Raw genomic sequence first — 14434 nt, 5'->3', positions numbered from 1 at the left:
TCCCACTGAGGCCCAGGATGGCATTCACACAACCATTTCAGGCCATAATGAGGAAGAAAAACTTTCTTACCTCTGTCTCAGAGCCTCTCCTTTGCCAAACAATGTTCTTTTTGGAATGAGGTGGCCAGCCCCCTGCTAGACACAGAACATAAACGTCAGCATCCAAATGAGCCTACTCCTTGGCCCTGCTCTGAAAGTCTCCATTCATGAGAGTGTTTTCCCAGTACTTGGCACCTACCTGGAACTCTGGTCCCTTGTGCCTGCTGCTTATTCTGCCTGAAGTGTCCTTCTTTGGACTTGTCTAGTTCCCATTCGTCCCACAGAAGTTACCTTGGTCACCCGCTCTGGGAAGTCTACCCTGACTGCCCAAAGGTTACACCACAAACCACTTATATATCTGGCCCCCTAGCACCCTGTGCTTATCTACATGTGATAAATGCATGTAGCATTTACAAGCTCTATTGCAGTTTCTTATTTATGTATTTATTTTTCTCCCACTAGACTATAAGCTCCGTGAGGGAAGGGTCTGCTGACTGATAACCAGTACTTAATAGAGTGCACATTCTTGGCCTTGACACATAGTTGCAGAAGGAGTTGATGTTGGAACCCAGCAGATGTAGAGAAGTGAAGGTCAAGAGCGGAGTGGTCACGCACACAGTTACTGACGTCAGACAAGCCCGGGTTAAAATTCCTGCCACACACTAGCTAAGTGGTGTTAGACCGACCTTAACCTTAATTCCCTCATGTATAAAATAACAACCACAACAATAACAAAAATAATCATCATTAGTTTTGTTTTATTGCCATATCTACCACAGGATTAAAATAAGGATTAAGTGAGATATTCTTAATCTTACAACAGAACTTAGTACACACTAAAAGCTTGACAAATGTTAGCAATATATCCTCCCCCTCACCCCTGCTAGCGTAGTCCTTCCCCTGCCAGGGTGAGTGTTGAAGAGAAAGATCATTCATATCTTTAGAAAGTCCTGAAATTCATATTTGAAGAAAACAAAATAGAATTCTTTTTCAAAGACAGCCCCCATCGGCCAGAAGCACTTAGTCATCTTTTATAAAGATGAATAAATGTCTATCATGCTCTCATCCGGAATGACTCACAGTGACAGAAGGTCTCATTTCCAAGGGTGAGTTTGAAGTATTTCTAAGAGCCATTTTTCACTGACGAAAGTTGCCATTAGGTGGCAGCCAAGCTGGGATCCCTCAGAGTTAAGAGCAGCCTGACCCTTGGAGGCAAGGCCACTTGCAGAGGCCATGCCACCCAGAGGCAAATATCTGACTCATCCAGGGAATGTTAGCTCAGAAAATGACAAGGGCTTATTTCAACAGCATGTAAAATGTAACATCTCTGGGCCCAGAGTAGGACAATAGACACGATAAGCCTGTGTATCATCTCCCCAGAAATAAAAAATTAAGGTGGCTGACAAATACAGACACAAGAGCTTATAAACTATTTTTAGACAAGTTATAAATGTGATTCTAAGATAATTAAGTGATATTGCAAGCAACCTCATCTAGTCTTATGTCTCTTCTGCTTTAAAGCATACAGTGACCCATTTGTCAACCAGTGGTGCAGGGTGGGGAGGGAAACTGGTGTCAGGACCTCCAGGGGAGCAGGAGTGGTTTGAGAAAGCACATTTAATATGCCTACTTTTTCATAATATAAACACAGGAAGTAAAGCTTGATGGAATCTATCCTGTGGCTATATGGAAAAGATAGAGTGAAAAAGCATTGAAAGGACATGGATTTTTAAGAAGCTATCAAGAAGCATGAACATAATATTAACAACAGTAATGATAATTAACATTTATTAAGTGCATACAGTGCTATCTGCCTTATATGCTTTATCTCATTTAGTCCTTACAACCACCCCACGAGAATTATTAATATTCTCACTTGACAAATTAGCAAACTAATGATTAGAGAAGTTAAATAATTTGTCTCAGGGCACACAGCTAGAATCCAGAGACAGGATTGAAACCTCAGCATCCTGACTCCAAGAGCATACAGGAAGTCTGAGGGGGTTGGCACGACTCCTGAATGTTCTGCAGTGTTCTTTCCAGCCTCTTCTCCTCCCAGTTGTACCCAGACCTCTTGGTGAACTAAATTGCCTGCAGAGAAACAGCTTCCTGGGCTGGCTGGACATTCCAGGAGCTGAAGTGTCACCTGAGGTTACACTGAAGGAGTGAGGAGCCTAAGGATAAACAGCTCCATCAAACAGGTGTTTGTCACTGGGCCCTCTGTGGCTGGGTACAAAACAAGACATTCATTATTCCAAAATGAAAGCCTGCACATTTAGAAATCTCCAACCCAAACAGACTTCAAGTCGTGGTTGTTCAAATACAGTACTATGTGCCTTGAACGCTTTGGGAATCTCTTTTCTCCATCTTCCTTCTTTCAAAGGCACAGCCCTGAACTCACTAAGCTCTCTCACATGCCCAGGCCTTGCACATGCCCTCTTGGCCACTTGTCATCAGCTCAGACCTAGCTCGTCTGCAGAACCTCATGGCCACCATCAGACATCCACGTACTCTCTTCTCTGCTCCCAGGGGATTCTGCAACAACTACACTGGACCACTTCTCTGACTGTGTGTTACCCATTTGCCTGCCCCTCACACTAGACTATGAGCTCTCTGAGGGCCCAGACCTGCCCTGTTCATCTTCAGCCACTCAGTCCAGCCCAGTACCTGGCACAAAATAGAGGCTCACTATTGAATGTTTACAAATGAATGAATTCTTTAATACCTGTTTGTTCTCAGGTTAGAGAGCCATAGAACTAGTTCATATTTAAAAGCAGGAGCAGGCTCTGTGCAATTCCACTTCTGAGCTCCAGGCCTCACTTGCATTCCAAAACAAGCGAGAGTCTGGGTCGTGCTGGACGTCGCTGAGCCTATTACAGGGAAATCTGGAAAGTCATCCCTGGGGCTTCCTCAAGAGCCTGTGGATGCTTGACTGGAGGTCCCTGTTTGTAGTAAGGAGTCAGGGTGGGGGCCAATCTCTCTGGCCCCCATGTCCCTCTCATTCTCAGTAATAGCTAGGGCCTCTTCCTGAGGGAAACCCAGCTGTCAGTCGATTTGCTTTATTCATAATTAACTTTCAGGCTGTTTGTCTACTTTTAATTATGAGGCACTCTAGGGCCATAGCTTGCACCCACTGTTCTAAATTCTTTGCAGATATGGATGTGTGCATTTTTAAACTACAGTGATGTAGTGTTTTAGTGTCGACTCAATGCTCACAGTGTCAATTTAGTGGTGTCCATGGGTACAAAATCACTGCGACAATCTTACCATCTCACAAGAAATACTTTCTGAAATTAGCCTCTCCTGGGTTTTGAGCAAGTTTCTAGCATGCCTCCTACAAAAGCAAAATAAAATACATATATCCCAGACCTGTCTTGCTAAAAATTTCAAAAATAAATTGTGAATATTTTACTGCTTATGGTAGAAAAATATAACAAACATCTGTTGTCTACCTCCCAGCTTCATCATGTGTTAACATTTTGCTGTACTGTTCCCTAATTGCTTATTTTTAGAAGCAAATTGTAGATAAGGTTGAAGATTCCTATGGGGGGGAGGGGGCCACAATCACATTCCTTCCTCTCCCTCCACTACCTTGAATTTTGATGTTTATCATCCCCAATATTTTTAAACATTGACTACATATGTATGGATCCATAAACAAGATTTAATACTGATTTGAACTATTTTAACAGTATAGAAATGACATATTACTGCATTGACCCTTCTGTAAACTGCTCTCTTCACTCAATATTATTATTGAGATTTTAAAATATTGGTACACGTAGGACTAGATCATTCAGTCTACTGAATTGTAGAACTAAATGCTTTATCTATTTTGTTATTGGTCTCTATTTTGTTGGTCTCCATTTTTTTCCTGTACAAACAATACTGCAGTGAACTGTCTTAAACACATCTACTTGTGCAATTTGATAAAATTAAGAGTATGGGGTGGCCGGTTAACTCAGTTGGTCAGAGCATGGTGCTGATAACACCAAGGTTGCCGGTTCGATCCCCGCATGGGCCATTGTGAGCTTCGCCCTCCTTAAAAAAAAAAAAAAAAGAGTAGAACTGGTGGGTTAGAGCATTAGATATCTTTAACTTTACTAGATATTGCCAAATTGTTCCCTAAACTGGCTGTATTAATTTATATGGTCAATAAAAATAAAAAGTTTCCATTTTTTAATGTACAGGCCCCTTCTTTTTATGACAAAAATTTCAAATTTACAGAAAAGTTGCTGAAAATGGTACAATGAACACATGCATATGCTTCACCTTGATTCAATAATTATTAACATTATGCTATATGTGCTTTCCTTTTCTCTCACTTTAAAATTGGAATCTCGTTTTCCATATTTCAACACATACACATATATTGAAATATATATATTTATCCATTAATATATTCAAAATAAGTACTATATTCCATATATTTATATATACATATATATGTATATATGTATATATATGTATATATATCCTAGAACAAAGACACTATGCTACGTAGCATAATGCAATCATTACACTCAGGAAATTGATACATTTCTACTATCTATTATATAGTCCAAATTCTAATTTCCCCATTGACCTATAACAAAGCTCTTTATAGTTTTTCCCCCAGTCCAGAATATAATTAGGGATAGAATATGGCATTTAATTGTCATGTATCTTTAATCTCCTTTAACCCCTTTTAATCTAGAAAAATTCCCCAGCCTTTTAAAAAATATACCATGATCCTGACATTTTTTATGCTTGCTAACTCTTGATAATGTCAGACTTTTTAATCTTTGCAACATTGGTGGTGATTTGAATTTGTTTTTCTTTGATTCCTAGTGAAGTTGAGAAAACTTTTATAATCATATGGGCAGTTCAAATTTCTTTTTTTATTTTTGTTCCTTAATATCCTTTGCCTGCCTCAGTAATATGTTGTTTACCATTTTTAATTGATTTAAACAAGTTCTAGGTATATTTTGGATACTAAATGATTGCCAGTTAAAGGAAATGTTAGCTATAATCCTTGGCTATGTTGTCAAACAGAGGTTTTTAATTTTAGTATTAAAATATATCAACCTTTCCCTTAATGATTTTCAACTTTGTAAGAAATCTTTCTCCATCCCAAGGTCTAAGACATTCTTAGAGACATAAAGATAATTTTAGATCTTTCATCCATTTGAAATCTATCTTCGTGTTAATGCATGATATGGCACTAATTTCAACTTTTTCTGTGTAATGTACTAGTGTACCATTTATAGAAGAGTCCATCCTTTTCCCACTGACTTGGAATGCTACTTCTGTCATGTATCAGATTTCCTTATACTAGGATTCTGCTCTTTCAGCTTAAGAGTGGAATTGGTGGGTCATAGATTATAGACATCTTTAACTTAACTAGATATTGCCAAATTGTTCTCTAAAGTGGTTGTATTGATTTACACTGCCAATAACAATGACAAAGTTTCCATTTCTTCATGCCCTCACCAACGTTTTTTTTGGGGAAAAATCCCATTGGTTTATTTATCTCTAAGCAAATATCACACTATCTTAGATTAGATACATACTTGCAATAAGTGTTATCTGGTACGAGAGGTTTCTGGGACCAGCAGGTCCCAATGGGAGGATGAGACATGTGGGACAGAGCCAAACCTCCTCAGCTGTGCCTTAGCTGACTTCCGTCCCCCACTCGCAGACACACATTGGCTAAATAAATGCTTATTGATAAGTGCTACTGACATTTTGTGGTTGTTTGTCATGTAGCATTAAGGATATTGTGAAGATTAAATGAGCAAGTCCCTGTGAAGTGCTTGGTACAAAGTAAGCATTCTATAAATGTATTAGGTTGGTGCATAAGTAATTGCAGTCTTTGAAATTATTTTTAACCTTTTAAACGGCAATTACTTTTGCACCAACCTAATATTATTACAATTTCAGTTAATATCCTGTTTCCCAAAAATAAGACCTAACCGGACCATCAGCTCTAATGCATCTTTTGGAACAAAAATTAATATAAGACCTGGTCTTATTTTACTATACTATAAGACCGGGTCTTATATAATATAATATAGTATAATATAATATAATATAATATAATATAATATAATATAATATAATATAATATAATATAATACCGGGTCTTATATTAATTTTTGCTAATGGTCTGCCTAGGTCTTATTTTCGGGGAAACACGGTAGCAGTAAATGAGCTGAGTCATTCAAGTTGCAGACCTGGGGCTCATTACTGATTCCTATATTGTCCCTGCACATGCATTTACCAAGTCCAGTGGTTCTACTTCCTTGATATTCCTCACACCAGTTCCTTCTCCCTTTCCTCTCTGGCCATGCCCGTGTTCAGGTCTTCATTGTTGCTTTTCTAGATTACTGGCCTTCCAGCAGCCCCTCTTGTCCTCCCAATCCTTTCTCCATGATACTATCAGAATGATATTTCTAAAATAAATTTGATCATGACAGCCCTCATTGCTTTCAGAATAATACACTTACTAGTTGACTGACTTTGAGTAAGCTATTTAACATCTCATGTCTGTTTTCTGATCTGTAAAATGGGAATAATTATAGTACCTCTTATAATTGTGGTGAACATATGATATAGTTCATGTGTGGTATATGGTGCATGATGAGCACTCAGAAAATATTACTTTTAGTCATTAATTTCTCATTTTCATTATTTGATGATTACATGCAGTGGTTCTGTGATGCTGGTTATGTCTCCAACATCCTTATTATTTTCCTTCTTTTAAATAGTATCTTAAGTCTCAGCCATGAGGTTAGGGTTCAGTTGACCCCATCCCAACTCTAGGGGTGAGAGTGCCAATTGACTTACGCCAATTTGAGCATCCCATTACCTTAAGTCAAGACCAATGACAGCCCAAACAGATTAATTCCAGTGGTTTCAGTTTGCATCATTAAAAAGTGGACTCTTGGGACAGCCAGTTGGTTCAGTGGTTAGAGCGTAGTGCTCATAACACCAAGGTCACCAGTTAGATTCCCACATGGGCCAGTGAGCTGCGCCCTCCACAAGTAAATTGAAAACAACGACTTGACATGGAGCTGATGGAAAACACACTGTTCCCCAATGTTTCCCAATGTAAATTAAAAAAAAAAAAAAAAAAAAGAAGATGGACTCTTCTTCCCTGGAGATCCTGCCTGAATAAGAATATTTCCAGGGCCGGCCCGGTGGCTCAGGCGGTTGGAGCTCCGTGCTCCTAACTCCGTAGGCTGCCGGTTCGATTCCCACATGGGCCAGTGGGCTCTCAACCACAAGGTTGCCAGTTCAATTCCTCAAGTCCCGCAAGGGATGGTGGGCTGCGCCCCCTGCAACTAAGATTGAACACGGCACCTTGAGCTGAGCTGCCGCTGAGCTCCCGGATGGCTCAGTTGGTTGGAGTGTGTCCTCTCAACCACAAGGTTGCCGGTTCAACTCCCGCAAGGGATGGTGGGCTGTGCCCCCTGCAACTAGCAACAGCAACTGGACCTGGAGCTGAGTTGCGCCCGACACAACTAAGACTGAAAGGACAACAACTTGAAGCTGAACGGCACCCTCCACAACTAAGATTGAAAGGACAACAACTTGACTTGGAAAACAGGCCTGGAAGTACACACTGTTCCCCAATAAAGTCCTGTTCCCCTTCCCCAATAAAATCTTTAAAAAAAAAAAAAAAAGAATATTTCCAGCCCCAGGAGCTACAGGCTGCCATTTCATAGGATCACAAATGAAATCAGGTTTATGAGAAAGCAACTCTATGAAGGGTAAAGTGGAAGCTTAGAATTAAATGTGATTGAGCTGCTGATTCAAGCCTCACTTGAAGCTAACCCTATATCATGACTTTTCATGAGCCCACAAATTTACTTTATTGTTTAGGCCAGTTTTAGATAGATTTACTGCTACTTGCAATGTAGAGTCTAACTATTATAACATATAGCACCTGAAAATGGATTGATTCTTGAATACATTTTCTTCAGGCCATACTATTCTAGATGAAGCTGACTCAGGTCCTTATCTGCTGTGGTGGGTTGAATGGTGGCTCCTCAAAAGATATGTCCACCTGGAACCTGTAAATGTGATCTTATTTGCAAAAAAGGTCTTTGCAGGTGTAATTAAGTTTAAGATCTCAAAATAAGATATACTGAAATAACTGGGTCGGCCCTAAATCCAATAACAAGTGTCCTTATAAGAGACAAAAGAGGACAAGACATGGACAGGAAAGAGAGGAAGGTCATGTGATGGCAGAGACAAATGTTGGAGTTATGCATCCATGAGCCAAGGAGCACCAGAAGCCGCCAGAAGATGCAAGAGGCAAGAAGGGAATTTCCCCCAGAGGCTTCAACACGAGCCCAGGGACACTCTAATTTTGGACTTCTGGCCTCCAAAACTGTGAGAGGATAAATTGTTTTAAGCCGTCCAATTTGTGATCATTTGTTATGGTAGCTTTAGATTAATATACATGTCATAGGTGGGTAGTCGGCTCATCTACACCTGCCAGAATGAAGGACCTTTGTCTTCATGAATTTCCATGTAGGAGAAATCACCTGAGTATGTTTCTTCCCCGCCCTTTCTTCATTATGGTTCTTACTTCTATATCTATAACACATGATTACTTTTCATGTCCATATCCTGAAATTTTATCTAGGTCCTTTATTCTCTTTTTCTATCATAATTTTAAGCCAAACTAGGGTGGCCATACATGCCACTGTGCCTGGGACTGTCCCAGTGTACACCTACTGTCCCAATGTTATTATATATAGCACTCTTTCATTCTCAAAAGTGTCCTGATCTGGTCAGTTAATTCTATGGTCAGCCAAACTGCAACCCTTGTTAATGAAATCTGTCAGCTTCTGGCAAACTCTTTGTATTTAAGATACAAGTCATCACATTCCTACTCACACTTCCTGAGAGAAAATGCTATGCCCAGAGCTCTCTCTGGTCCCTTAATGGCCAGCACCCCATGTTTCCCCACTCATGATAAACTGGGGTTGCTACTTAACTCAAGTGTACCATAGGCTGGTCAGAAGCAGGTGATTGTCATCTATCTCAAAAAGATGAGCTGGATATATTAAATTCCTCTCTCAAGAATTTGAAATTGGGAAATCGAGTGACTTGGGTGATTAGGAACATAGCTATAACGAAATGGCACGAGATAGCGTTTGAGACGTGAGTAAAAATCTGTCCCCTAATTAAAGGGATGGAGAAAGTATCAATCGTCAATACTGCCGCAAGATTGCACATCTGGAGTTGTATTCTACGGGGCACCATTCACACAGAATGCCTTGTGATGGGTGCTCCCTGAATCTGCAATGTGGTTGCCCTGATGGTTTTTCTTCTGGGCATCTTTCGATGGTAGTTCCAGTAGTTATATATTGCTATCAGTGGTTCTTAAGCTGTGCTGCATGTTAGAACTACCTTTAAAAAGGGTAAATAAAAAGAATTTTTAAGTGTTCTCATTTGTAAGTCACACTCCAGACTGAATAAATGACAATATCTGGAATGAGACCCAGACCTCAGTAGTTTTAAAATTCCTCAGGTGAAGTGAATGTATAGCCAAGTTTGAGAATTACTGATAACTCTCTGAACGCCCTTTTCTGAGGTCACTTGAATGGGTCTCTGTTGCAACCAAAAGATCCGCAACATCACTCTCCCAGTCTTTCTGAGAGGCTTTTACACTTTCCTAGTGTTCTGTGTGGTGCGACAAGGTCTATGACAGCTATCTTATTGACCAGCTGTCATAATCCTTATCTAGGAAAATTTCGTGCACTTTGCCTGACACTCTAAATAATGAAGTAAATTGCTGGCTAATTTCATGAGCTGTTTGAATAGTTCTTTGCATGAAAATGAGAATTATGTAAAACAGAATCTTGTTTTTGTTCATCCCTTCTGCTTCATTTCTCTTGGTCCTTCTGTAGACAGGATGAATCATCTCTTAGCTACCAGTGGGCTAGAATTTCTTTTAAAATACACAACAAAATTTGATTGTGCATTTTTCTTCCAGTATTTCTTCTTACTGGTTTCAACTTGCTCATTCTCTACCAAGTTGTTGTCCCTCTGTCTGGTGTAAACATTCCCATCTCAGCAGCAGCAGCTGGCAGGTGCCCATGGTTTATAAAAGACTACAGGGACATAGAACTATATCTGGGAATCGCCACTTTTAATAACACACTGATTCTTGCTCTGGACTTTTTTTAATTAAATGGACATGGAGGAACACACTTTTCTACCCACTAGGTGACCTTTCTACTATAGTTGCTGGAAGAATCATTGATCATTTGTTGTTATGAGCAGTATCTACCCACCCAGCACCTGAGCACTACTTTTAGGAATGAGGTGAAATGATGTGATACCAGAGAGAAAAATCTCTCATGCTGTCCTGAGCAAGTGTGGCTATCAAAGGAGCATTCTTACCCATGTTTGTGTCTTTCCACAATGTCAGACTTTATTAGAATAAAGCCATGTATCTAGTCCTATTGACTTGGTTTACCACGGGCATTCACCAAGGCTCTGGCCAGAAGACGGCCTCCAATAGTTGAGGTAGAGTGGTTTCATACAATAGGGTCACACAGGTTTGCAAGCAATAGGGTTAAGCAAGGTAAACAGAGTCTTATGAAAGAAGGACAAAAGAGAGTCTGGTTTTCAGTGAGAGTCCCTTCAGTGCCGGGGTGCATAGCATCAGGGGTCAGGCCAGGCTGGTAAGATGGTCAGGAAGCGAGGCTTCAAGTGTTCCATCTGGGATGACACAGGTGCGGCTGTCAGTTCATAAGTTGAGGCCTGAGGAATGAGCCATCAGAGAGCTCTGATTTTATGCTCAAGACTGGGTGCGGTGCACCCATCTGCAATCTGATAGAGCTGTCCAGATGGTCACACCCCACCCTGCTCTGGAGTTATCTGCTTAGGGTGTTCACTGGTCACGCCTTTCACGAGATGCTCTGGCGTGACTGCCGCTTTGTGACTGACGTAACTATCAAAATGATTAGCGTCCAGTTTATATTCATAATTAATGCTCTATACACATGATCAACAATGACACGCAGGACCTATGTACAGCCAGACCCCACCGTTGTGATTAGCTTAGTTCTCCCCATGAAATGATAGCAGAGACAAAAGTAGGAGCTAAGCATTTTCCAGATAGACTTACAGGCTGGGCTCATTTATGGAGCTGTGAGCTCTACTCTGCCATGGGCATTTGTCATTCTCGGCTTCTCTATTGACTTGCAATACCCAGAGATTTGAACATGGATATGAGCCGAAGGACACTGTAAGAATTCTGGGCCAGGTATTCTAGAGAAGAAAGAGAACTGCTCATCAGTTTTATAATACAAAACTCCATGCTCTTTCTACCTTTGCTTTTACATCTGTCCTTCTTACCTGCCTGGTGAACTCATTCTCATCCTTCAAGATGCAACTCAAGTGTCACTTCTGTGACGGCCTTTCTTATTTCCTGGGAGATGAGAACACAGGACACAGTGTAATTATTGTACTTATCATTTTCTTGAGTTCACTTAGCCTTGTCTCGTCTTCCTCACTAGTTTAAAACCCCTCTGAAGTTGGGACTGTCTCTCTGATGTGTCTCTTTCCCCTATGGCCACAACATTCGCATAAAGTGCCTACTGGCATGTAGCTGACACTCAATAAACAGATGGTGAATTCAGAGGGGCATGTAAATGACTAAAAGGGTAGTCGGGAATGAACATTATCTAAGGCTGTCCTATGTGGCCAGCCCTTACACACATTATCTCGTTAAATCTTCTTAACAACCTCGTGAAGTAAATATAAATATGAGAATATTGAGGCTCAGAAATGTTAAGGGTCTTTCACTGCTAATAAGAGGCAGGGAAGGGAGTCAGCCCTGGGCCTCTCTGACGCTAGTCACATTCTCTCTCCCCGCCATGAGAGCCTGTGTTACTCTAACGGCCTTTTTTTACAATGGGGCCATATGTTCCTTTTCCTTAAACTGAATATGTTAATGAGTGCAGTTCACTTCATTTGAAAATAGACATTCTGAAGAGATTAACTTAATTGTAGCCTCTTGTATGGAAAACCTTTGAAAAGTGTAGGTAACCTCAAGTGCACAGAAAAGTGGTTCTTTCAGGAAGAATTTGAACAGGACTCATGCACATACTCAGTATATTAAACTAAAAGTATCAAGTAGTTTCATGAGATGGGAGTCCACATCAGGTGGGTTCCTTTCAAAGGGCCAGTTTAGAAATGCTGCACAGTATGTTAGCACCTTTCAATAGCAGACAATCTGGCAGTAATAACAAAATGATGGAAATTCCACAAGGGCTGTAACAGAATGACTCCATCTACAGAGGGACTTTGAGAGGTATAGCAATAGCAGCAAGAAGAGCCACCTCCATCATCGTTTACTATGTGCCAGACTGTGCTAAGTGTTACAGGCCTCAGCTCATTGATACCATGCAATCAGGGTCTTGATAAGATATTTGTACACCCATATTCGTAGAAGATTACAATAGCTGCAACACAGAAGCAGCCCAAGTGCCCACCAATGGATGAATGGGGTAGCAAAATGTGGCCTATACAAATAGTGGAATATTATTCAGCCTTAAAAAGGAAGGAAATTCTGACATACACGACAATGTGGATGAAACTTCAGGATATTATGTTAAATGAAATAAGCCAGACACACAAAGACATATACGGTATGAGTCCACTTATATGAGGTACTTAAAGTAGTCAAATTCATAGAAAGTAGAATGATGGTTTCCAGGGGCTATAGGGAATGGGGAGTTATTGTTTAATAGGTGTGGAGTTTCAGTTTGTGAAGATGAAAAGAGTACTGGAGATGGATGGCAGTGATGGCTGCACAACGTCATGAATGTATTTAATACCACTGAACTGTATACTTAAAAACAATTAAGATGGTAACTTACATGTTATGTGAATTTTATCACAAAAAATTGGAGAAACAAAACAAAAATAGAATATACGTGAATAGGTATATGAGGAAAATGGACGGAAAGGAGAATGGAACAATGCACATCAATCTGTTAGCAGTGTTGGGGTGGGAAAAGAACAAGGATTGGGGAGGTGGGCAGATGAAACTTGAGCCTTATTTGCAATGCAAAAGAATGCCTGCTTCCTCCTTTTCTCCTCCTCTTCCTCCTGGTTCAGTTCCAAATCCCTTCTACCATGAGCACATCTGATTGGCAGCCTTTAAACCACATCCTGAAACCTAACTAAAAGAAAGCATGGGAAATGTCAATTTTAGCTTCCCATCTCCCCATGCTATGATAAAAAAGGGTTGGACTTCTAGTAGAGCTTGTCAATACACACAATAACATTCCAGGCAATCAATGTTTAGGCCAAACTGACAGATACTCATAAAATGAAGCTAAAGTGAAAAGGATGGAAGTGTGAATCACACGGATTTTTTATATGATTCCATACGCTACAAGGTCAACAATAGTCTGAAACTGCAGTAGTGTAAGCACACAAGAGAAAGAAGCTACACAAAAAATCTTGACCTCTATGAACCCTGACTTTTTGGTCATTCTCCCAGGGTGCCCCTCCTCCATCGAACCCCCCAAAAGACATCCACTCTCACCTCCTCTTGAGGTGTTTTCATTCTGTCATGAAGAAAGACATCACTATGAAATAATTTAGAGAAATATTTGCGAACAAACAGGTTCAGCACGAAGTTGTATAACTGCAAAATTGAAAATATTAAAGAAAAGAAAGAAAATATTTTAAATATTCAAAAATAAGAGAGGAGTTTTATTTATGTATTTATAGACTGAGAAAAAAGTCAAAAGCAGCACTTTGAAATGTTACGTACAATTATTATGGGTATTTTCTTTGTAGTTCCTTTTTGCGTTTTCCAAATTCTCCACAGTGAGTTTGTATTACTTTTATAATCAGAAATACAGTAACTTGCATAAAAAAAAAAAAGAACTAAGAAAGAAACACACACATCTTCCCTTTCTCATCATCCCTGTCTTCCATCACTCTTGCTGCCTGTGGTATGGAGTTTCATCTCTACATTATTCATTTTCCAGATAGGAAGTTATGTTCTGCTCTGCCTGTTTCCATCTTGCTCTCCATGTCTGAAATCATTTCGTTTCTATTGAGAGAAGCTTCCCTCGCCCTTCTCAGCCCCACACCAGGGGAAGATTGGGCTGTTAGGATTTAAGGATAGAGAACTTTCAGGTGCTGAAGGTAAACCCCACTGCAAAGGCTGTGGATGGGTGGAGGGACTATTTGGAGCAGAATTAGACAGAGGCACAGTCTGCAGCCTACAAATACCTGTGTCACTATCCCTGTCAGGAGCTTTCCAGTGACATCCAGATGAGTTCCCAGTTCCTAGCTTCACAAGCCACCTGAAGGTCAGTAAATGGATCAAAACAAAGTGAGAGAGCAGCAGCTGTGATGACTATGAAAG

The sequence above is a fragment of the Rhinolophus ferrumequinum genome, chromosome 4 (assembly GCF_004115265.2).
Source record: "Rhinolophus ferrumequinum isolate MPI-CBG mRhiFer1 chromosome 4, mRhiFer1_v1.p, whole genome shotgun sequence".
Taxonomy (NCBI): Eukaryota; Metazoa; Chordata; class Mammalia; order Chiroptera; family Rhinolophidae; genus Rhinolophus; species Rhinolophus ferrumequinum.
The sequence above is the reverse complement of the archived record's forward strand: the minus strand, read 5'-3'. Positions refer to the sequence as shown.